The sequence below is a fragment of the Mus musculus genome, chromosome 8 (assembly GCF_000001635.26).
Source record: "Mus musculus strain C57BL/6J chromosome 8, GRCm38.p6 C57BL/6J".
Classification (NCBI taxonomy): Eukaryota; Metazoa; Chordata; class Mammalia; order Rodentia; family Muridae; genus Mus; species Mus musculus.
Window position 1 is genome coordinate 43,703,445 of NC_000074.6, and position 26,743 is coordinate 43,730,187.

Below are 26,743 nucleotides of genomic sequence, written 5' to 3' on the forward strand. Positions count from 1 at the left end.
AAGAGCTGCTCATTTCTCAGAACCTGGCAACTGTGGAGGTTCTTCCCAATGGATCCTCTCCCACTTCACCTTTGGTTTCCTCTTCCATGTCAGTAAGTTCAATTTTCTTTCTTTCATATGCTATACTCCAGGATTTCCAGTGTGAATAAATCCCATTTTTTTTCTGACTGATAGTTTTCTTCATACACTCTAAAGTTAGCTAAATTCTGAATATTTGTTCATCTTGTATTTGTTATTCCTAGTTATTTACACAGTTTTGAACAAATATGTAATAGTCAATGTGCTTCTAATCCTAGAAAGTAATTTCACTCCTTTTTGGAAAATGCTCTTTGGATTCGAGTATCTGCCACTATAATCTCAGCTACACTGAACAGCTGCACCTGTAGATGTTTATCTTTTTATATATCTGTTATTAAAAGTAATACATAAAGTGAATTTTGGAGAGGAACAGTGACTAACAGCATAGGAATAAATCTCTTTGGCATTTAATTAGCTGATTGAGAAAATATCAATCTGCAACTAGAGTATATTTTTTAAGTTGTTGAGTGTAAATGGTAGAAACAAGTTTATTTGCTGATTAAGGTTGCAATGTCTGAGACCTTGGTTAACTCCTATTGTGTTTCATCCACCCATCTTTTAAGTACTATTTTCTCTGAGAAATGTATACTTTGTATTTATAGTATATTCTTTCCCATCTCTGAACTTCACCTAGAGTTCTTCTCCCAATCTACCCAACTTCAAGGTGTATCTCTCTAATAAAAAACAAAATAAAAATAAAAAGGAAAAGTCAACAACCATATGAAGCCCAGTTTGTGGAGGCTATCTTGGGATCAGGGCTGGAGATAGTCAGTGAGTGAGGTTGATGTATCCTGTTCCACTGAATCAAAGAAAACCAAGTTTTCTACTGTTAGCAGTTATGACTCACTAAGACCTTCCCGGCTAGGGGTGGAGCCTCATGAACTTCCTTTAAATTCCACCCCCACACCCATACACACAATACCTTTTGACCATATGTCTCTAGGGATAGGACCCACTTCTCTTTCTTGTTGGAATTCTGTCTACCTTGAGCTCATGTAGGTCTTATTATCACAGTTTCTGTGAGTTCTGTATGTCTGCCCTATCGTGTATTAAGAATGCAGTTCTCTTAAAGTCATCTCCTACTTCTGGGTTTTACCACCCCCCCTCCGTAGGTCTCTGGGACTTTAGGGGAGAGGCTTGGTAAAGATATAAAGATATCCTACTTAAGTCTTAACATTCCAAAGTCTCTCACTTTCTGCAGTTGTGGGTACTTTGTTACTTACCATCCACTTCATGAAAACACTTCTTTGGTTAGGGTTGAGTAATACTCTGATCTAGAGATACAATAATCTAGCATTGAGTCATTTTATTGTCATATTAATAGTAGTGAATTTCTGCCTACCTATGGTGACTTCTGGTCTATGATTCTTGGCTAAATAAACAATATCAAGTACTGGTTTCATATCATGAAGTGTAGCTTAAATCCAATTACAATTAGATGATGTCTCCGTAACATTCTCAGCACTATTTCTATTATTTACCAGTGAAGACATCTTGCATGCATATCGATACTATAAATTAAATAGCCATATTACAACTGGATTAGATTGATGGGTACTTCTCTAGTTCAGTATCATATATCTATATCTCCTCTAAGCTATAATAGCATATATATATATATATATATGTATATATACACACACACATATATATATAGTATGAATGAAGCATCTAGTTTATTATCATCTATATTTTCTGTGTTACATGATAAATGTGATGTAAAAGTGTCTTCCAATTAGTGCTAGTTGGTAATCAATAGTGTTATCATAGACCCTCTGTAGTGACTGATCCACAACTAAATAAAATGTAATCCATTCTATGTACTGGAGTAATTATTTGGTCACTTTAGACAACCGTTTGGTGCACAGTTTCTCCAATTATACAGTAACTCCATTTAAATTACATAAATGTATGTGTAATTTATTTTTATACATATATACACAGGTATGTTTTTATATATGTATATATCTTCATCTATATAAATTAGTTTATCCTGTTCTAATTTCTCCTTTTATTTTTTTTATATTCCATATATCCTTCCTGCAAAGATTCCTTATTGCCTGCCGGTCCCTTAAGCACTTAGCATTTGTTTATTTTCTATACGCAACACACACATCTAAACCATACAAAATACCATGGATATTTAAGAGCAATATTCAATGTTTGTTTTTCTTGGTCTTATTCCACTTCCTTGAGATGAGTTTTCCTATTTCCATAAATATGCCTGCAAATTTCAGTTTTCTTAACAGCTGCATAATATTCTATAGTGTAACAGTGCCATATCTTCATTATCTTCTACTTAACTGATGTTCATCTGTGCTGTTTGATATTTCTGGCTAGTATGAATAGATCAGCTATGAACAAAGACAAGTAATTACACCTAATGTAAGTTGTAGAGTACTTTGTTGTATATGCTCAAAATTTGTACAGATTGATCTTGTGATAAGTCTATTTTCCTGGTTTTGAATAATCCACACTGATTTCCATAGTGGTTACACTAGTTTGTACTCCTATCCATAGTAATAAAGTGTCCCCATTATCTACATCAGAGATAGCATATCATGTCTTCTTCCCTTAATCTTGCCCATTGCAAGATTATTTAATAAAATAAAAATTTAAAGTAAGTTTAATTCTTTGCTAGTTAACATTGTTTAAATCTGGAAGCTTAGTACATACTAATATCCTTTCTTAATAATTTTGTCTTCTTTTTTATATTTTTACTATGTCCCTATTTGGAAATTCATATTTTTTTCTTCTCGACATCATAAAAACTTCTAAACAGCCCAATTTTGACATGAGGCTTTCCATTCCTTAATAATTTTCTATAATGTTAATAATAACATAATATTTTTTTGTCTGACAGACTTAGAGCCCATACTCAACATAACATGATGTCCCCAGAAACAAACTTTCTCTCATGATGCTAAGGAATAAATAACTTCGAAATTTTTTTCTTCAGTGTGGTGGTTCCCTGAGCAGTGGAACATTGTATTATTTATAACCTACGCTTATTTGTGTCCAAATTTTACTCCATTTAAATAAACTTTGAGTTATATCATAAAGCATAGTTGTTAAGAAAACTATCTTGAGAGTAAAAGTCATACATGCTAAACTAAAAATTTTAATATTCGTGGTGCCACATGCCTTTCATTCCAGCACTTGGGAGGCAGAGGCAGGCGGATTTCTGAGTTCGAGGCCAGCCAGGCCAGCCAGGGCTATACAGAGAAACCCTGGCTCAAAAAAAAAAAAAAAGAATTTTAATATTATTCATTCAGCAGTTGATGGACATCTAGGCCACTTCTAATTGCTGGCTACTATGAATAGATTAGTATAAAATATGGATTAGCAAGTGTCGTTTGAATGTGCTTGGCCCAGAGAGTCACACTATTAGGAGGTGTGTTCTTGTTGGAGTAAGTGTGTCACTGTGGAGGTGGGCTTGGAGACCTCTTCTTAGCTGCCTAGAATTCTGAGTCTTCTCCTGGCTCCCTTTAGAGCACGATGTAGAACGCTAAGCTCATTCTCCAGTGCCATGCATGCCTGGGTGCTGCCATGATTTCTGCCTTGATGATAATGGATTGTTTCTGTAAGCCAGACCCAATTAAATGTTGTCCTTGGTCATGGTGTCTCTTCACAGCAATGGAAACCCTCACAGAGACAGCAAACATTTCTCTATTAGGCAGAGTCTCTGCATATGTGCTCCAGAATGATATAGCCAGTTATTGCGATTGATTTATTCTCAGGGTTTTTTTTCTTTCTTTCTTTTATTTGAGGAACTATCATATTGGCTTATTTAGTGATCTATACTCTTTCCTACTTAGATTGCTACTTCTAGGGGTAAAACAACAGGACCAACGCAACTTGATGGGGAAAGGTTTATTTCTGCTTCCAGGTTTTAAATCACAGTCTATCACTGAAGGAACTCAGGTAGGAACGACAACAGAACAGGAGACTGGAAGCAGGAACTGAAGCAGAACCATTAAGGGATGTTATTTACTCACTCATTTTCTTTCTAGGTCAGGCTAATTTATTACAGCATGGAGGACCACCAACCTTGAGTTGGCATTGCCAAAATGAGCTGAGGCCTTTTTCTTCAATCATTCACCATCATCACAAATCTAAAACTCTTCTAGGGAGCAAAGGAAACCATGATTCAAGCAAAAAGAAAGGGCAAAACTTCTTAGCAATGATGTATCTGACAAAGTGTCATTTATAATATTCCAAGAACTTAAAAACATGGACATCCATAAAACAAATCACCCAAATTAAAAATGAGATATATAACTAAACAAAAAGTTCCCAATTAAAAAAAATACAAAAAATAAAATGATTGTGAAACAATTAAAATGTTCCTACTGTCCTCAGGGAAATACAAATGATAAAAACTTTGTGATTTTTATCTTACCCAAATCAGTATGGCAAACATCAATAGAACAAAAAGTAGCAGATTATAGGGAGGTTGTTTGTAAAAAGTAATGGTTATTCGTTACTGTTAGGAGTGCAAACTGGTTGAACCATTATGGAAATCAATATGAAAGTCTAAAAATCTGAGAATGTCCTACCTCAATATCCAGGGCTATACTTGTTCATCTACCCAACACTCACAGCTTCCTTTCTACAATGATTCTGGCTTGTCCATGTTTATTGAAGCTCTGAAGCTCTCCTAGCAGCAAGAAAGTAGCAACAGCCTTCTTTCCATTGACTGATGAATGGATGATGAAAATATGATGTATTTCTGCTTGTAATATATCATATTAATACCTGTTGGTAGAAATGAAATTATAAAGTTTGTAAGTAAGTAGGTGGAGCCAGAGACACTGTTGCTAAAGATGTCACATGCGTATATCTTCAAACATGGAGAAAGTAAATCGGTTTCCAACTAGAATCTTTCCCCCTATTGACTTGTGTTCATAGATCTAGAAGTCACTCTGCATTTTACTGAAGGAAAAAAGTAGCCATCATATAATCCTCATCATCTAAGAATCCCGAAGATACAATACAGCCTCCTGATACAATAGGGCCACAAATATTACAGGTGAAACCACTCAAGTTTTAATTTTTCTCTTTTTTATTGGATATTTTCTTTATTTTTTATTTGTGCTAAGAACAAATAAAATCTACTATAAGCTGATTTCTTTCTTTAAAACAATTTTTATTAGATATTTTCTTCATTTACATTTCAAATGCTATCCCAAAAGTCCTCTATACACTCCCCCCCCTGCTCCCCAACCCACCCACTCCAGCTTCCTTGTCCTGGCATTCCCCTGTACTAGGGCATATAATCTTTGCAAGACCAAGGGCATCTCCTCTCAATGATGGACAACTAGGCCATCTTCTGCTACATATGCAGCTAGAGACACAAGTTCAGCGGGTACCGTTTAGTTCATATTGTTGTTCGTCCTATAAGGTCACAGACCCCTTCAGCTCCTTCAGTACTTTCTCTAGCTCCTCTATTGGAGGTCCTGTGTTCCATCCAATAGATGACTGTGAGCATCCACTTCTGTATTTGCAAGGCACTGAGACAGCTATATCAGGGTCCTTTCAGCAAAATCTTGCTGGCGTATGCAATAGTGTCTGCGTTTGGTGGCTGATTATGGTATGGATCCCAATGTTGGGCAATGTCTGGATGGTCCTTCCTTCCTTCTCAGCTCCAAACTTTGTCTCTGTAACTCTTTTCATAGGTATTTTGTTCCCCATTCGAAGGAGGGTTGAAGTATCCACACTTTGGTGTTCCTTCTTGAGTTTCATGTGTTTTGCAAATTGTATCTTGGGTATTCTAAATTTCTGGGCTAATATCCACTTATCGGTGAGTGCATATCATGTGAGTTCTTTTGTGATTGGGTTACCCCACTCAGGATGGTATCCTCTAGATCCATCCATTTGCCTAAGAATTTCATAAATTCATTGTTTTTAATAGTTGAGTAGTGCTCCATTGTGTAAATGTACCACATTTTCTATATCCATTCCTCTATTGAGGGACATCTGGGTTCTTTCCAGCTTCTGGCTATTATAAATAAGACTGCTATGAACATAGTGGAACATGTGTTCTTATTACCGGTTGGAACATTTTTTACTTAAAATGTTTTCATACAATATACTTTGATCATATTGTTTTATTTATTTTTTTATTTTTATTTTCTTGAAAATTGTTTATTAGATATTTTCTTTATTTACATTTCAAATATTATCTCCTTTCCCGGTTCCCTCTGCCCCAGACCCCCTACCCCACCCCCATTCCTCTGCTTCTATGAGGGTGTTCCCCTACCCACCCACCCACCCCATTCTCCCTGCACTGCCATTCCCCTATACTGGGGCATTGAGCCTTCACAGGACCAAGGGACTCTCCTTGCATTGATGTCTGACTAGGCCATCCTCTGCTACATATACAGCTGGAGCCATGGGTCCCTCCATGTGTATCCTTTGGTTGGTGGTTTAGTCCCTGAGAGCTTTGGGGGGGCACATCTGGATGGTTGATATTGTTGTTCTTCCTATGGGTTACAAACCCCTTCAACTCCTTCAGCTCCTTCAGTCCTTTTTCTAACACCTCTATTGGGAACTCCATGCCAGTCCAATAGTTGTCTGCAAGCATCTGCCTCTGTATTTGTCAGGCTCTGGCAAAGCCTCTCAGGAGATAGCTATATCAGGCTCCTGTCAGCAAGCACTTCTTGCTATCCACAATAGTGTCTGGGTTTGGTGACTGTATATATGGGATGAACCCCCAGGTGGGGTAGTCTCTGGATGGCTTCTCTTTCAGTCTCTGCTCCACAATTTGTCTCTGTAATTCCTCACATGAGTATTTTGTTCCCTCTTTTGAGAAGGACCAAAGCATCCATACTTTGCTCTTCCTTCTTTTTGAGCTTCATGTAGTCTTCCCCAATGCCCAGAGTAACTGTGTGCCCTGCCAGTGGTGTGGGTTCCTTCCAGTCTGAGCCTGTGCCCTGAGCAGACCTTGGGCACTGGCTCTGTACCCAGTCCCACAACACCCAGAGGAAGCTCCACTCCCAGGTACTACAACATGCCCAGGGTCACAGGTGAGGTGGCCACAACATCTACCCTAATGATCTAAGTAAATGGGACCCCCCAGTCCCTCAGGATCCAGGGATGCAGGAACCATGCCCAGCCAATGGCACAGGTTCCTTGTGGTCTGAACCTGCACCTGTAGCAGACCTAGGGTGCTGGCTTTGCACCCACTCTCAAAAAACCAGAGGAAGCTCGACTCCCAGAAGTCCAGACATATCCAGGAGCAGTGGAGCTCTGACACATTCAAGATCACAGCTGAGGCCACAACATCTTTCCCAACACCCAGTGTAACTGCCCCCTCCCCTCCAAGAACCAAGGAAACACAAACCCCCTCCCAGCCAGAGGCACGAGTTCCTTCCAGCTTGCACCTGTGCCCGGAGCAAACGTAGGACTCTGGCTCCCTGCTCACCCCTGCAACACCCAAAGAAAGCTTGACTTCCAGGTGCTCTGACACAGCCAGGATCTCAGGATCACAGAATCTCAGAATCAAAGAGTCACAGAAACAGCTGGACTCTGAGGAGTTCTGACACAACCAGGATCACAAGAGGGACAGGCTCGAGTCAGAGACAGCAAGGGCAGATAGCACAAGTTTTAATTTTTTTTTTAAGGCCCACTTCATGAGATTGAAGCGATACTTGACACTGCTAGAACTTGTCAAGAACTTGTCACTAGAGTACACAGGTGTCTTCAGGGAAAAGATGTAACAAATATTCTACATAATGGACATAGAAATAAAATGACTTCTAATGACACTATGTTATATTTGTAGATCACTACATGATTGAACTCTCCAGAGAAGCTGCTTCTTCTAATAGATGGCAATGAACATGCAGATCCGCAACTAGACCTCATGCAGAGCACACAGACCCCTAAGTACCTGTATCATTCCCCTACCCTCAATTCATGTATCTCTATGGAAGAGAAAGCAGAAAGGTTGAAAGAGCTACAGGAGGTGGATGACTCTAGGGAAACAGCACTTTACAGACACAACTGGGATGATATACACAAGAACTTACAGAGGTGGAGAGAGCACACCAAAATTCTGTACAACTTCAAACAAATCAAGTCTCAGCAGGGATAATGGAAAATATACATAAAGATGAGTCTTTGCCTAAGAAGCTATTTGTAATTGATTGCTCCTGGGTGAGAGGAAAATCTGTATTCTTCAATAGAATGACACTGTACATCAGCTCCATTCCAGACAATACTCAGGCATAGGTGGGCAATATGAAATAGGCTTCTCAGGCTTACTTGGTTTGTGTGTTTGTACACATGTGTACTTGTGGGAGTTTAAGTGTTGGCTTTGGCATTTTCAGAGAAAATATGAATTTACACATGTCAGGGAATCTGAAAGAATTTTGTGTAAGGGAATATATGAGTAACATATAGTGTACGGATAATATAAAAAAAAAAGAGCTTGCAATGTGGCAAGACCCTAGTGGACAAAATGCTTACCATGCAATCAGCAACTCAGTTCTGGTTTCCAGAACCCAGAGAAGAGAGTGGGAATGGTAGATGTCTTTAAGACCAGCTCTTCGAAGTGAATGAGGGTAAGCAGATTCCGTGGTTTGCTTGTCAGCAACTGTAGCAGAAATGGTGAGCATCTGGTTTAATGAGAGATCCTCTGTCCAAAACTACAGGGCAGAGTTAGAGAGGAACAAACTCGGGGCTTCAAGATGACCTATTAAAAGCAAATATGTTGAACTCAGAAAAATCCAAATAGGGCTGGCAAAAATATCAATGTATTTTAAGTAAAATAGGTTGATCCCATGATGTATTATAATCTAGCTTCTACTAAAGTCGTTTAGTAGAAAATAAGCAGGTACATATAAAGAAAGGCATACTTCATATAAATATTAGAATGCTTTAGGTCACATACAAACTAAGCACAAAATTGTTAGAGGAAACAAAACTAAATATCCAAGTAAAGTTAATAATGAGTTTAAATGAAAATATTAGAAAGATAACTGAAAAATATGGTGGGTCTGAAATGATAAAAATGAATGAAATGTTCTCCAGACCAGGTAAAAATGTAATAGAGAAAGAGAAAATTTAAACCTAGTAAAAGGGTGGGAAATGGCAATATATTAGATACCACAGAAAGACAAAAGCTCACTGCAGATCATAAGGGATAATTATGCAGCAATAAATTGCATAAGCCAGAAGAAATGTGCAAGATCTTGGGCATAGAAATAGTCAATACCATGACTGAGGTAGTAAGATATTGTCTCCATCAGAGTCAGCTCAGGAGCTAATAACTTTATCTCTTCAGTTTTCATTTCTATAAAGAGTTTAAAAAGTTATATTTTTAAGAAAATAAGAAATGTGAAGGCAAAGGAATTCTTTGAAATATATTCTGTAAAACCAGCATTACATTGATCAGCAAACCAGATAAATCCATATGAATTAAAGAAAACTATAGGTTGGTATTTTTGATGAATGTATGGTAAAAATTCTTAAGAAAATACCAGTTAAAATGATTCAATAGTATATTAAAAAGACCATTTATCAGACCAATGAAATTTATTGCAGGGATACAAGAATAGGTAAACATACATGCATCAATAACGATTATACATGACAATATCAGACTGAATTGCTAGGACAGCATCTCCTTAAAAAAATGATTGTGAGAAAAACTTACAAAATTTAATATCTCTTAATGACAAAAAAAATCCTCTGACTGCATTAGTTATCGAAGGGACTCAACTTATTAAGTTGTGTGTTTTCAACATGAAGCCACCATGATACTGAAGGAGAAAAGGGTTACTAAATTGTATGTAAAGTCTGAACCAAGATAAATTCAATTACAAGATGGCCGTTATTCCACATAAACCTGCAAGTTCAGGCAGAGAAAAATGTGTCGAAGAAAGAAAGAAAAATCCAAATCTGTGATCAGGAAGAGAAATTATTCCTGGTTTCAAAGGATGTTTTCTTATGTTTAGAAAACCTCAACAACTACAGGAAAATAATACAAAACTTTTAGAGGTAATATAATAAATAAAATTATTAGATGCAAAATAGTCATATAGGAATAACTCTTATTGCTATCCATGAGTGATCTTTCGGCAAGAGAAATTTTTTAAAATTAAAAATTTTTTTTTATTACGTATTTTCCTCAATTACATTTCCAATGCTATCCCAAAAGTTCCCCATACCCTCCCCCCCACTTTCCTACCGACCCGCTCCCATTTTTTTGGCCCTGGTGTTCCCCTGTACTGGGGCATATACAGTTTGTGTGTCCAATGGGCCTCTCTTTCCAGTGATGGCCGACTAGGCCATCTTTTGATACATATGTAGCTATGGTCAAAGCTCTGGGGTACTGGTTAGTTCATAATGTTGTTTCACCTATAGGGTTGCAGATCCCTTTAGCTCCTTGGGTACTTTCTCTAGCTCCTCCATTGGGGGCCCTGTGATCCATCCAATAGCTGACTGTGAGCATCCACTTCTGTGTTTGCTAGGCCCCGGCATAGTCTCACAAGACACAGCTATATCTGGGTCCTTTCAGCAAAATGTTGCTAGTGTATGCAATGGTGTCAGCGTTTGGAAGCTGACTATGGGGTAGATCCCTGGATATGGCAGTCTCTAGATGGTCCATCATTTCGACACAGCTCCAAACTTTGTCTCTGTTACTCCTTCCATGGGTGTTTTGTTCCCAATTCTAAAAAGGGGCACAATGTCCACACTTTGGTCTTCATTCTTCTTGAGTTTCATGCGTTTAGCAAATTGTAGGTTATATCTTGGGTATCCTAAGTTTTGGGCTAATATCCACTTATCAATGAGTACATATTGTGTGAGTTCCTTTGTGATTGTATTACCTCACTCAGGATGATGCCCTCCAGGTCCATCCATTTGCCTAGGAATTTCATAAATTCATTCTTTTTAATAGCTGAGTAGTACTCCATTGTGTAAATGTACCACATTTTCTGCATCCATTCCTCTGTTGAGGGGTATCTGGGTTCTTTCCAGCTTCTGGCTATTATAAATAAGGCTGCTATGAACATAGTGGAGCATGTGTCCTTCATACCGGTTGGGACATCTTCTGGATATATGCCCAGAAGAGGTATTGCTGGATCCTCCGGAAGTACTATGTCCAATTTTCTAAGGAACCGCCAGACTGATTTCCAGAGAGGTTGTAGAAGCTTGCAATCCCACCAACAATGGAGGAGTGTTCCTCTTTCTCCACATCCTCACCAGCATCTGCTGTCACCTGAATTTTTTATCTTAGCCATTCTGACTGGTGTGAGGTGGAATCTCGGGGTTGTTTTGATTTGCATTTCCCTTATGATTAAGGATGTTGAACATTTTTTCAGGTGCTTCTCTGCCATTCGGTATTCCTCAGGTGAGAATTCTTTGTTTAGTTCTGAGCCCCATTTTTAATGGGGTTATTTGATTTTCTGGAGTTCACCTTCTTGAGTTCTTTATATATATATATATATTGGATATTAGTCCCCTATATGATTTAGAATAGGTAAAGATCCTTTCCCAATCTGTTGGTGGTCTTTTTGTCTTATTGACGGTGTCTTTTGCCTTGCAGAAGCTTTGCAGTTTCATGAGGTCCCATTTGTCAATTCTCGATCTTACAGCACAAGCCATTGCTGTTCTATTCAGGAATTTTTCCCCTGTGCCCATATCTTCATGGCTTTTCCCCACTTTCTCCTCTATAAGTTTCAGTGTCTCTGGTTTTATGTGGAGTTCCTTGATCCACTTAAATTTGACCTTAGTACAAGGAGATAGGAATGGATCGATTTGCATTCTTCTACATGATAACAACCAGTTGTGCCAGCACCATTTGTTGAAAATGCTGTCTTTCTTCCACTGGATGGTTTTAGTCCCCTTGTCGAAGATCAAGTGACCATAGGTGTGTGGGTTCAGTTCTGAATCTTCAATTCTATTTCATTGGTCTACTTGTTTGTCACTATACCAGTACCATGCAGTTTTTATCACAATTTGGCAAGAGAAATTTAACAAGCAGTTTCATTTACCATAGCTAAATACATATAAGATATATTGGATAGTTTCATCCAAGAAAATGACCGAATGTAACAATGATAGCTGCAGAAATTGTAAAAGTAAGTAGGAGGATACAAAAGTAAGGTCTTTTGTGTTCTTTTGATAGAAGAATGCATGCTATTAATATATGTTTTGAACCCTTCATATTCAACAGATTCAATGTAATGTTTGATACAATTCCATTGATGTTCTTTATAGGCATAGGAAAAAGAAAGTCCTCTCAAATTAACATTAACATTGACTCATATGTGACTTCAAAAGATAGTGAAATTCCAAAGTAGTTTTAAGATAAAAACTTCTAGAGGAATAGCTACTATCTTCTTTCCAAACTCTACTACTACTAAAACTTTCCAAAACTGCTACTATTGTTTAGCTAAATAAAGATAGGCTTTAAAAAAATAAAAAGTTTGCACAAATATGAATGGAAACAGAAGAGAATAGAGAGCCTAGACATAAACCCATGCTTACAGTTAATTTATTTTTGATAAAATGTCAATAATAAAATTGGAAACAGTGCGTTTTATAGTAAGCGTGGATATGAAGGCAATAAACACCAGGCATCGTCATTTTTATGCCCTAACTTCCAAAGTTCTGGAAGGTACTATTCATGTTACTGGATTAAAAAAATTATTATCAGTCATACACAGTTCTGAATTCTGTGAGGTACAAATAATGACTGCTATGACAAGACATGCCTACTGGAGCAGTAATTACCAAACATCATGGAAATAATAGAAAAATTTCAGATTGGATTTATGTCCCACTCCATAAGATAAGCCCATATCTGACAACATTATTGGACCAAAGCCAGTTGCTACAGAAGTCAAAGTCCCAAGAAAAACCTGCTATTATTGTTTAGCTAAATGGATAATATATTGATATGACTCCTAATATCTTTTCATTACACAATATCTAAATGCTTCTCTTGACCCTCCTCAGAGGTTTCTACTTGCATTTGATGGTGATTAACACAGAGACATACAAGTGGCCATGGTGCAGAGATAAGAGACTATAGAACACTAAGTAAAAAATGGAACTTAGATGCCACCTCACCTCTTTGCAAGGCCAGGAGTCATTGTGGAAGAGGGGCCAGAAAGAATTTAAGAGCCAAAGGTGGTAGATGACTGACCACAAAGAGCTAGTTTCTTCTGTACACAGTAATGCAGCTGCACATAGGAAGGAACTCACAGTAATTGAAACAGCATGAATAATACCTGTACAAGTCCAAGCCAGGCTAAGTTCCATCATGGTGATGGAAATTGACCATGCAATCCCTCCCCTAGATGTAACTGACTAGTATTGGCAATTACTAGCTACTTCAGAGGAAGAGACTAGATTTTCTTAGAATATGGGCACTGGGAAGTAAACCTATGTAAGACTGGACCTACTGAACTATTTGAGCAGCACATTTTGGTCTCCAAAGGTTTAAAGAAATGAAAACAGGGACAAAAGCTATGTTGGTAAAGAAGGTGGAGTGAAACAGATGAGTTTGGAATACAATAAATTTGATCAAGATTCATTATAAGAAATGTTCAAAGAACTTTTAAAAATTAAATGAAAGTAATGACAAGTGTGGCTAAGGATGTATATAGTGATAGTCATTTACTAATAATGGAAATATTTGATGGCAACAACTCCAGAAATCATTATAGAAATTTTCCAAACAGCTACAGCCTGCAACAGTATATAATACTACTGTAGTATTCCTGTACACGTCTCTTAAATGTCTCCACATTCAATGAAGTGATACTTGCATATTCATGTGTTATAGAAGTGTTCCTACAGACAAAAAATTGGAATAGTACAAAGTGGCCATAAACCAATGAATCGATAATGTAAATATGGTTCATATAAATGATGCAGTTGGTATCCACTTAACAACGAAATGAAGATTTTGTGAAGAAAACAAATGGGACTGGAAAATATTATGACAAACACTGAAGATTCACATTTTACCTAGTAAAATTGTAGAAGAACATGTCAGTAAAAGTATAAAACAGATAAAATGGGATATAATGGTAAGCAATTAAGACCTTCCCATACCTAATCTATGAACATCTTGTGTAGGACTTAGAGAATTTGAATTTTTCTCTTCTAAGCAGATATCCTTTTCTCTGACTGAGGGAAGTCCCATCCTCCTCTGACTCACAGGCTCAGCTAGTGCTGCAGAAAAGAGAATGAGGGGAGCCCATCTTATTTCAAAATGGTTTTCTGTATTTGGAATGGTCATTTATTTCATTATTGCTTCGACCATTGACTCTCAGCCAATGCATCTGCCTTTCAAATACTATTTTTTAAAGTTCAATTGAGGTTTGGGTTTTATTTTCAAAGAAAACCTGATTTGTTAATATTTCTTTGATAAAACATAAGATTCTAAATTGTTCATGACATGATTTTATATGTGTATATGTGTTTGCATACATATGTTTAATTATGTCTTTGTGTGTTTGCGTCTTGTTTTCACTTGCATAGAAACACACAAGCACCTGTGCATGGGTAACCATGGGCAAGTCACAGACATGTTCAGGGTTCAGTTCTATCCTTTCACATGTGAGTTTTAGAGATCAAATTCATTTCAACAGGCATGTGTCACAGTGGCCTGTATGAACTCAGTCATCTTGCCAGCCCCATGAACCCATTTTACAAGTAAAGTGTTGAGTGGATAAGCCTATTATTTTATGTTAATGGATTTTTAATGAAATTCTACTTAACCTTAAATCATTTCTTTGAGTCTAAAACACTGTGGAAAATTCTGACATCAAGTTGTAAACTATGCCCATAGTAGACCATGAGTATCCTTTAGTTTACTTCCAGAATGAAAGCACACACCCCCTGATGTAACTAAGAGTGGATAACAAGATTGACTAGCTTTGTCCACTGGACAGATCAAGTGGAAGGATTAGGGGATAGTCAACCAGGGCTTTAGTATGTATAGATCTAGCACTTAAGAACCTAGAAGTCCCTTAGGAAAGGGTACAGCAACATTGGTGATAGACCCTCTGGAAATTTCTAGAGGACTCAAAGTTCTCCAATCGGGTACTAGGTAGGTTGTTGAAGAGCAGTGCTGTATCTCCAAGGCTTTCAGTGCAGATGCTGAAAGAACAGCTTGGTCTCCATGCTAATTAACCTCAGAAGGAACCTTCATATACCACCTTGATGAGAGTTGTGACAAAGCAGCACTGAAAAGAACTTCATTCAAACAGTTGCTCCTTTTTGTTTCCTGGTCCAAATCAGGCTCCTCTGGATGCAGACTCTATTAGGGAGGACTGGTTAAACCAGATAGGATTTGTAGGTTCCATCTCTGTAAGGGACCAAGCAAGGTGGAAAGTGGACCATGTTTTGAAACGGAGATTCTCAGCAGAAATCCATAAAATGGAGGATCCATGACTAGCTCTGTTTTTGTTTTTTTGTTTTTGTTTTTGTTTGTTTGTTTGTTTTGGGTCACACACACACCAATTTCATTAAAAGTAAAGTAAAATGGCTTTAAAATAATGAAGTATGAATATGTTAGGACTTGTTAATATGTAGTCTGGAAACCTTAAGATCCTAAAGTAATGTTGCCCTCTGTGGAGCTTTCTGACACAAACAGCAACCTCCCTACTACCAGAACATTACAGACCAATACATGGGGAAATTGCACGTGAATGTGGGATTATTTTATGAAACTAAATAATTTTGCTCTCCACATGCAACTTGAGCGTTGAGCTATTTTATTTTTTAATTAGGTGAGGTTTTGACATTGAACACTTTCTTTTTTGGTGAAATTTGAATACTGAGATCTGCTTTCTCAGCTGAAATTTAGATAACGTTCTGTTCTTTTTCAGGTGATATTTGAAAACTGCAGCCTTTCTTATGGGATCATTTTTTCTTACATGAAAGTAACTTAGAAAAATAAGAGAGCACCAAAATTATATATATATATATATATATATATATACATACATATATATATATATATATATATATATATATGTATATGTATATGGTATATGTTCCTCTTCTTTCTTTTAACTCGTCTAACAGGAATTGTCAACACTATATTCATTACCCTTAGGAGGCATTGTAATGGGTGACCCTCTAGGCTGTGATCAAAGGTGATGACAAAATCAACTTGTCAAGGAAAGAGTTGACTTCATTTCACAGCTTGTAGTCCATAATAAAGGGAACTGGGGTAGGAACTAAAGGCAAGGAATTAGATGTAGGGCCTGGTAAAGATGAGTAGGGGGAAAGCTCCTTTGTGGTGCCTGGGTTCCACACAGCCACTGGGGTGAGACCATTGGGGGCCTGCAGGCAGACAGAGGATGACAATGAACCTGGGGCAGGGGAAATGGGGAACTCCAGCTTAGCTCATCGGGAAAAGTAGCACTGGCTGTCTGGAAGTTCAGAGAGGCCTTTTACAGGAGACTTAGGTTGTGGCTCTGTAGGTGAAGGTGAAGCCGTATCCAGGCTCCCCACAGCAGTTCTCAATGAAAGAGACAGTCCATGTTTATCGATACCAATTATTGACTGTTCATTTTAGAAAATGGATGCATACCAACTTCTGAGGGTGGACCAGAGATTAAACATCTTTTTCAGGGAAGAATATGCTGGAAGGTGAAGCTCATTGGCTAAACCCTCAGGGCCTCTAAGTACCTTATTAGCATGGAGAACCGTGTCCTGGAGCTACGTGACCACAGACCATGTTCCCTTATGTGGGAAGTGTGGCATGTGTTCCAGGCCAGGAATCTGGTAGGGAGCAGGGAGACACCCACTGTCTCAGGTAGTTGGGTACCTGGTACTGGGGTCTCAGACCTGCTCTACTTTACAAAGTTTCCTAGCATGGCCCATTGTCTCACAGCTCCTCCTATTCTTTTTATAAAGGAGAGGTGTGATTGGACTGACTGTCTTTAATGTTTTTGTAGTGAAATTGTTATGTGGGATGGGTGTAAGCATCAAAATAAACCAAGACATAAGCCAGAGGGGCGGCACAACATAAACCAGAGGAGTAACACAACATAAACCAGAGGGATAATAAGGGGTGGGGGCTAGGAAGACAAGGGATTATGGAAACAATTAATTGTTCAGTGGATTGTACAGTTTGTGAGGGTACTAATATTAGTTTTACATAGACACCATGTAAGTTTCCCCAAGTTTGGTAGACATTAGGCTCAGGCAAGAGAGTTTATTTGCTCCTGGAAAGTCCCAAGTCTGTCATCTGTGTGTCTCAGCTGTCATCTGTGGGTCTCAGCATGTTTGTCTTGGAAGTCTTCAATCAGTTGATGTATCTAGACAAAGGCAGCTTCATTGCCCTGGCAGTTTCAAGTAGATGGCAGATCAGTCTCTGTCTCTATCTAGCCTGTGGTGGCAGCCCTGTCTTTTTCTCTTTTGTAGGGAAAAATCTGAAGAGTCATCATAACAGAGGAACAGAGAACCCCCACAGGGGGATGTCTGCATGGGTAGTGTATAGGGTGTTTAAGGAAAATAAGGTACACATCCTTAAGTCAGGAGTTAACCTGTGTGGTATTAAGAAAAACAGAGAAGAGTTGAGGATTTATCTGCTTTGGATGGCTAAAGAAGAAAATACCATGTTAACTACGAATCTGGAATAGGCAGTAATAGCTTGTCTGTAAAAGGAAACTGGTTGTTACTTAAGGATCAAATAATGGTTATCAGTGTAGTTGGTTTGACCTGTGGGAGTAGATTAAATATGATTTTTGAAACTTCAAAGAGATTTTAAATGAATTGAACATCTTTAGGACAATTTTAGGCTAGAAGGCATGGATGTTAGGGAGGAAAACAAACATTTAAATAAAGAAGCATGAAAAAAATGTGGGTTAAGAGTGTCCCAGCGGTAAGATCTTATCTATTGTCCTCGTGAGGCAGGTTCTTTTTGCCTACTCACCGCCCCACCCTGCTTGTTTTTTCTTGGCTGGTATTGATAGAAGGAGTACACGCTAAAAGTAGAGTGGAGAGAGGAAAGTCATAGAGACGTGGTGGCACTGTTTCACAGAGCTAGAGGTAGTGGGACCGCATCTTGGAGGCAGCGGTGCTAGAACTTAAGCAGGTGTTGGGAGAGAGCAAGCTTGCTGGCTGGCCTTTGGGCTTCACTCCACAAAGCGCCTGGTGGTGGGGCTTGGGGAGGGGTGGACGAGAGTCAGGGAGAGAAGAAAATCAGAGGGGTAGAGGAAAGGCTGGCAGGAACACATGAGCAAGAGGGGGGATCTGTCCGTTGGGCTATCTAGATTTAGAAGGAGGGTCTGGTGTAGTAACTCTGCTTAAAACAAAAGTCAGAAGACAGAGTGTCTTCAGAGTGGAGAGGCCTGGGTCTTTGGAGCTAGTGTCAGACTTTACTCAGGATCCTTGATTAATCTGGAGTTTCGATGTGGGTCTGCATGGGTTGACAATTGGGGTACTCACCATCTGGCTATGCCCCACGTTGTAGGAGCCAGTTCTGAAAAATCACTAATAAAATTTTAAGAAATGAGGCAGTCTCCTCACCTATTATAATCAAGCTTGCAAGATTCAAAGAGAAATAGAGATTGCTGAGAGAAGAGACAAAAGAGACATGTTACCAAAGTGCTTTTAAACAGATCTCTCACCAGGCAAACATTACAAGGCTCCTGGAAACGGACTTGGAAAATAACTGACAGTGGACGTTGCTCTTCACTTTCGGAGCCTCTTGTTCCACAAACCAGTATTCGGAACAGAAGCCTGTCCTGGCAGGAGAATCTGTTACATTGGCCCTTCCACCTCTTTCATAAACGCTTTACAAACATTGTCCCGTAGTTTGTACTGAGACAGAAACTGAGGGTCCAGATATTGGGACTGCTTGGCACAAGCACAGCAGAGTCATCTTCTGACCTTCTTTGGGGAAGAGCAGTAGCCCCCTTATTCTCGCAGCGCACCCTCAGTGCAGTGGGCACAAACTGTGTGAGCTCTGTCTTGGGATTGGTGATCTGGGGCTTGACACTGATGGTCGCTGTGGCTTTCTTCTTGATGGTGACTGAACTTGCATCATCTGCCTTCAGTGGCTGAATGAGGCTCAGCGGGATACTCAAAAGGCCAGGTGGGGGCAGGTCCAAGAGGAGGTATCAAGTGTGAGTGCATCATGCCAGGATGAGGAGGAGGGATACCTGGAGGTGCAGGAGGAGGTAGCCTTGGTGGAGGTCCTCAAGGAGGGGATTCAGCGGGCAGACCTGGAGGTGGGCCTGGGGAAGGGCCAGGATGTCAGCCTGATGGTGGTCCTGGAGGTAAAAGTCTCAGATTCCTGAAGTTCCTGGTAGTCTCAGGAATGGAGGAGCCCCTGGAGGTGGCTCAGGAGGCTGTAAGGGTCGGCAGGTGGTGGTCTAAGAGGCAGTGGTCCTGGCATGGGAGGTGCTTGTATCTGAGAAGTTGGAGGAGCCTGCTTCTGTGAAGAGGAAGCAGATGTGCCATCAGAGTGAGAATCTTCTTCATATTGCTTTTGCGATTGCTTTTCTTCTTTGGAATCATCTGAATCATCTGTTATCATCATCCTCTGAAAATTCCTCCACTTCCCGTTCTTCCCCAGGGGTTTCCTGACCTGCCATTCAAAGCATCATGGCTTGAAGAGGAGTCAGCTCTTTCATGTTCTTCTTCCTTGATTTCCCAGGCTTATCTGCAAATCAGACTCTGAGACCTGACTTCTTCTACTCATCATTGTCGTGCTCACTGTTATTGCTGTGCCCAAACTCATCCCCGTCACTCTCTGTGTTCTATCTGTCAGTCTCACTACTATCACCATGCTTATCTTGATCCATGTCCTCGGGATAGCCTTCATCTTCACTGGTGCTGGACGTGTCATCATCATGACCCTGTTAAGCAAGTTTGGACTGTACAGCATGAGAAGGAAGATCTAGAGCAAAGCCCACTTTACAGTCATACATCTGCAGAACTTGAGGAGAAGGTGGGCCAAGTGGAGAGCCTGGCAGTTTTCTGCCAGGGGACAAATGTGGAACACCATGCCCCAGGAGAGGAAGGATAGAAACTGCTTGAGTTGGAGGCCCATATACTGAGGCTTTCTTCAAGGTGGAGAGTGTCTGGGCACCAGGAAGAGGAATGTCCTGGACCAAGATGCTGGAAGGAGCATGCGGCATGTCTAGCAAAGGGATGCTCTCTACTTCCACACGCTGAGCATTCTTAAAGGCATCAAAATACTTGCTCAGTTGAGCTTTCTTCTGTTCATATTCTACTTCTAGCTTTCTCGATTCTTCGTAAATATCTGGGTTTTCTTCTTCATAAAGTAGTTCAAAAGTTTCCAGCAGCTCTTCCCACTTGTCTTTCAGTACTTTTTCATTCAACTGTGGCTGTTGAACTGGGTTAAATTCTATTTCATTCAATTTTCCCATGTCCCGAGTAATCTGTTTGGGATTTTTCATCTTCAAAATCACAGCTCGGACCATTATGCACTGTTTTTTGTTCCTTTTAAAGCACTCTTCCGGGCTTCCTTTCGGGGCTTGCTCTATGGGATTTATAAAATTCCCACTCTTGGTGGAAGATGTTGATTTTCATCCCATGTTGACAATTTATGTGATTTACTTCTTCATTGAAAGAAAGAAAGAAAGAAAGAAAGAAAGAAAGAAAGAAAGAAAGAAAGAAAAGAGAGAAAGAAAAGAAAGAAAAGAGAGAAAGAAAAGAAAGAAAGAAAGAGAGAGAGAGAAAGAAGGAAGGAAGGAAGGAAGGAAGGAAAGAAAAGAAAGAAAGAAAGAAAGAAAGAAAGAAAGAAAGAAAGAAAGAAAGAAAGAAAGAAAGAAAGAAAGAAATAGAACTACTGTGTGGCTCCTGGGATGGCGAGAGCGAATACCGGGTGGTCCCTGAGTACTTTCTGTGAATGGGACCTTCACCTCTGCCTCTCTGTCAACCACCCAGGCACTGCCATCTAGAAGAGTTGTGCCCCTCCAACTGTGATTTCTTCCCTTCCTTTCCCTTCCCTTCCCTTCCCGTCTTCCCGTCTTCCCGTCTTCCTGTCTTCCCCCGTCTTCCCCCCCCCCGTCTCCCTCCCCCCCCCCCCCCCCGTCTTCCCCGTCTTCCCGACTTCCCTTCCTTTCCCTTCCCTCCTCTCCTGTCCCCTCCCTCCCCGCGCCCCCCCCCTCTTTTCTTTTGGTTTTTGGAGACAGGGTTTCTCTGTGCAGCCCTGGCTGTCCTGGAACTCACTCTGTAGACCAGGCTGGACTCTAGCTCAGAAACCTGCCTGCGTTTGCCTTCCAAGTGCTGGGATTAAAGGTGAGCGCCACCGCTGCCCAGCACCGCCTCTATTTCTTAATGTAGATATTTGTATCTGTAATCACATTCTGTGTGTTCCAGAAGTTTGGTTGTGTTTCAGTTTCATATAGTTTCAGAATTTTTTTTTATTTATTTGACCCACCAATCACAGAGTAATGAGTAGTTTAATCTCTGAATTAGCATATATGCTAAAATTTTGTTTTCTATCAGTTTTAAATTTTATTGCATTATCATCAGATATATGATATAATAAGTGATCCCGCCTCTTTGCATTTGTTGTTATCTGCTTTGTGGCCCTTAATGTTGTCTGATTTGGAAAAGCTTCAGTGACTTGATCTGCACAAATAAAGGTCCTGAACTTCAAAGTTTCAAAGGGAAAAGCAGGGATAAGAAAATAAAGAGGACAGAAATCTGGTGTCAGGATGACTACATGAGCTGGTGGCTCATGCCCGCAAGATCTTTCGGCAGCACTGTGTCTCCTGGACTGTTTGCAGTGGGGAACATAGATAAAGTCAGGAGAAAGTTATCACAGAACAGATCAGCATCAGCAGGAAGCTTATTAAACAATATCATGCAAAGGACAACAGGCTCTCCCACGTGTGTCACAGATCAAGCACACAGCAGCTTTGGGAATGATAATCACAGTCTTTCTCTGGGAAAGCAGAGTTCCCGGGAATTGAAAACTTGACTCCCTTGTGGTCCTTGTCTACTGGGCAAGAACACAGAACTTAACTCCCTCTCCCCCAACACACACACACACACACACACACACACACACACACACACACACACACATACACACACACTTTTTTTCCCTATTAGGGCCTCTGAGAAAGCCTTGGATCGTCCTGGTCCCCAATACTTTTAGATGCTAATGAAAAGAACGTGTTTATTCTTTGGTGTTTGTGTGCAATAGCCTGCAGATATGTATTGAGCCCATTAAGATGCTTGATGTCAATTAATTTTATTTCTTTGCACATTTTTTTTCTAAATCACATGCTTATTGGAGAAAGTGGGGTATTGAGATCACCTACTATTAATGGATGGATGTTAATCTATGCCTTTAAACCCTGTGGTAAATTTTAAGAAAGAGAGTACATTAGAGTTTGGTACATGTATGTTGAAGACAGAAAGGTTTTCTTGACTAACTTTTCCATGTAATAGAATGAAGTGTCCCTCTCTATCTCCCCTGATTAAATTTAAACTGAAGTTTACTTTGTCGGAGACTATGGAAGTTTAGCCTGATTACTGCCTGGTCTCATTTGATTGGAGTAATTTTGTCTGTCCTTTTACGCTCAGGCAGTGCCTATCTTTAAAATTGAGCTGTATTTGTTGTAGACAACAGATAAGTAGATTTTAAAAAAATCTATTTAGTGAGCCTATGCTTTTTGAATGGAGAGTTGACACCGTTTAGTTACTATTAAAATATGTCAGCTACGGTCATCAAGTTGATTTTGTTCTTAATGGTATGTTGTGTTTTATGGTTTCATATTTCTAGCCACACTCTCTATGTTATACTGTTTTCTTTCTTTTGCCCCAAATATTGTTCCCTGTTTTTTCCTTTAGTTTGATTTGTCTGACACAACCTTTCTAGGTTGTTTTCATCACGGGAAAACTTTTGTTCTCCTTCAGTCATGGTGGATCTTTGGGATAATATTTCTGAGAATGGAATGGTGTGGTGGCATCAACAGAGAAGAGGCTTGTGGGTAGACACACACCAGATGGTGTTTGGGGAAAGCTAAAGAGTGGCTATCAGGCAGGCTTGTGCTTAGCTTAGACTGGGGCCCCAGTGCTGCTTTGAGGACATTTAATTAAAAAAAACATTTATGAGGAAATTTTAATTTAATTTCCAAAGAAAACCGACTTTGCCCGTATTTATTTAATCTGACACAAATTTGTAAATATCCTCATGATTTCATTTTATAACAGAGCTGAATAAATGTTGAGCATCAGGATTTACCGTTTTTGTTTGTATGTTTGGTTTTTTTTTTTTGTTATAGGTTTTAAGAAAACAATATCCAAGCTGTAATTACTCCTCACGTTAATAAAGGAACTCAGATTTCAGTAAGGAATAAAGTGTACTATCATTCTGCAATTAGAAACAGTCACCTGTGAGATGACCAAGGGAGTTCACTTGAGTGCTAAGCTCTCTACAGTGGGACTAGAGATCAAGTGGAAGAAGGGATGGAGAGTTGTTTAGTGTTTTGATGGCTCTTGCATGGATGTGGGAAGCTAGTCACTAGGGGCAGGCTTTGGTGCTGTCAGGTCTGGAAACAGTAGAGGACTCAGAGACCTACGATCATAATTTTGAGTGTGATGTTTCCTAGTTATGCTGAATACTTAGAGTTAATAATAGTGCTGTTCTTAACCTGACACAATGTACAGTCACTTGGGCATAGGAAACCTCGATTGAGAAAATGTCCTTTCAAGAATAGGCTATAGACAATTCTGTAGAACACTGTCTCATTTAATGATTGATGGGGGAGGTTCCTGTCCATTGTTGGCGATGCCACTTCTGGGCTATTGATCATTGGTTTTATAAGAAAATGGGCTGAACAAGCCAGAAAGAGCAAACCAGCATGTACCACCCTTCGTTCCATGGCCTCTGTCTCAATTCCTGTCTCCAGGTTCCTGCCCTGTTTGAGTTCCTGTCCTGACTTCCTTACATGATAGACAGTGACAAATAAGGAAGTGGCCTTTGCTTCAGTTCTCGCCTGCAGCTTCCTGCACTGCTTCAGTTCCTTTCCTCACTTCCTTCTCAGATGGCCCTGAGGTGAGCCCGTAAGCAAGAATAAGCCTTTTCTCACCAAGTTGCCTTTAGTCAGGGTTTTATCCTAGCAATAACATTTCAAGTAAGAGAGAGTATAAATTTATATCCCATGGTGTAAGGCAGTGTAGAGATTTCTTTAAAAGCTAAAATAAAATAAAATAAAATAAAAAAAATAATCAACCACAATATGCAACTATAGCACTCAGAGGCACATACCCAAATGACTCTGCATGTTATTACAGAATTACTTTGTAATTCATATTTGTTGCTTCTCTGTTGATAGTATGCATCAATTCAAAAGAGCCTACCTGTCCATCAAGTACTGAATGGAAAATGTTACAATTGACATTTTATCATGTAAGGCTTGCTTTTACTCTTAGAATGATTTTTAATAACTACGTTTCCTGATATAATTCACAACTCGTCTAAATGGAGTAAAATTTGAACACCTATAATTGTAGGTAACAAGTAGCATCATGTCTACTGCTCAAGGAACTACCGGACTGAAGAATCATCTTGTAATTAATTATTCCTTAGCAACATAAGAGGAAGTTTGGCTCTGGGGACATCACATTACTGAGATTCTTGTCTCTAAATCTTCCAGACAACAAATTTATACTATTTCATGTAGTCAGTTAATGTTAGCTTAAAATGAACATTATAGAAAATTAAGAAAGTAGAAAACATCAGGTCAAATGTTAACTTTTTACAAAGAAGTTGTTATGATGTATACCATAAAAAGATCTGAAAGTCCAAAGAGAGTCATAGTACAGATATGGAAATATGATGAAGAAAAGATCAAGGGGGAACATTAACATGTACCAACCTTCCAGATATAACCAACATTAAGTAGTAAATTAATTGAAGTTACTTTAAGACTTCATTTTATTTCAGATTCAATGGGCAACATTACTGAAAGCAGACATATGCTGGCTAAGATGTAGATAATGTGAAATAGTATTAATTGCTGGTAGGAGTGCAAACTAGTATAGTTTTGTGGAAATCAACATGGAGTTTACTTGAAAAGGTAAAATAGATTTATAACAAGCTCTATCTGTACAAATATCGACCAAAAGGACTCTACACCTTACTGTAGATATAACTGCTCATCCTTCTTTATTACTACTTTATTCATATTATCCAAGACAATGGCAAAAAGATGATCAATTGATGAAAAGACAACAAAAAGTGGTATTTTACACCAAGGAATAGTATTCACTTTTCAAAATTATCAAATTTGTCAGTAAGTTATGGAATCATCCAAGGAAGGTAAGCCAGACCAAGAAAGACCAGCATGACGTGTGTTTCTTAAATATGGATGTTAGTTTAATTGGTTTAGATATATGTGCTTTATTTGATTACACGAAGACGTTAGGTGTCTGGTATGGAACCAAGGGGCAATAGGAGCTCTTCACAGGAAGAATTTACACACATATTAGGGAATCTGAAAGTAGTTTGTGTAAGGAAAATCATGTTACCAAAATATATTGTATGAATCATTTAAAGAAAAATAACACCCCTTCCCAACTTGAGTTGTAGAAAGGAAAGGGCATAGCAGATGAAGGGCTTGCAAACATCAATACAACAATACAAGCAACATCTGAGTTCAGATTTCTGGAGCCCAGACTGCCCCCCAAAATTTGTCTTTAATGTGTGTTTAATAGATGTATTTTTTGTAAAAAAAATCCTTTATTTGCAGTTCAAAATTTAAACAGGATTATTGAGTCTGATCTGTGATACTTTCAGGTCCTGGATCACATACTGTGGAGACAGGTAAGCAAATATAGAGGCTCGTCCAGCTTGTCAGACTCAAGAGGGCATGTCACACCAAAACAGCAGAGTACCCAAATGGTAGAGATAGGACTGGTTCCGTCTTGTCTACATTACATTTCTCTACACTGTGAGATCATCACTGGCAGTTTGGGCTTATTGTTGGGGCCTTGGGGAACATTCTTGATCTTCCTCATCACTAGAAGTCCATCAGTGATTTTTCCAAACTCTATATGCTTTCCACCCAGCCTATCACACTTAGAACACGTGATAAAGAACTGGTAGCCATTTGTAGTGAGACCACCGTTTGCCATGGAAAGCCAGCCTGAAGCTGAGTGTCTGAGTTTAAAATTTTCATCCCCAAGTAGACTCCGGTAAATATTGGCGACTCCAGTACCATCACCATTAACAAAATCTCTACCCTGAATCATGAAACCTTTATGACCCTGTGGAAGGTGCTTCCTTTGTATCCTATTGGAACACCATCTCTTCTGAACTCTCCAGTGCAGAATTGCCTAAAGTTTTATGGTGTTTTTAGGCACCATGTCTGCAAAAAGCTCAATCTGAATGAGACCAACTTCCTGGCTGACATCAAAGAAGACCACTGGATTGACTGGACTTGAATTTGCCACCGCCACGGCTTTGACCCAGAAGTAATAGATGTATTTTTAACACTAGTTCTTCAAAGTGAAGGAGAGAGTATGATTCCGTGGGTTTCTTGACAGGAACCTTAGTAGAAATGTAACCATAAGGTTCAATGTGAAATCTTCCCTCAAAAACGAAAGGGCAGTGTTGCAGAGGAACACTCTGGGCCCAAAGAAAAATTCACATAAAGTACAGAAAAAAAATTTACCAATGAATTCTAACTAAAACATC

At 39.2% G+C, this 26,743-nt stretch overlaps 1 long non-coding RNA gene and 2 pseudogenes across 1 annotated transcript; 1 reads left to right on the forward strand and 2 right to left on the reverse strand.

Moving 5' to 3' along the window:
• Gm45488 lies at positions 1–24,443 on the forward strand. The gene is made up of 3 exons (XR_003947540.1): positions 1–92; positions 23,955–24,100; positions 24,381–24,443. It is a non-coding gene; the product is annotated as a predicted gene 45488 (long non-coding RNA).
• Gm6011 (predicted gene 6011) lies at positions 18,829–20,621 on the reverse strand (annotated as a pseudogene).
• Positions 25,775–26,523, reverse strand: Gm6303 (predicted gene 6303; annotated as a pseudogene).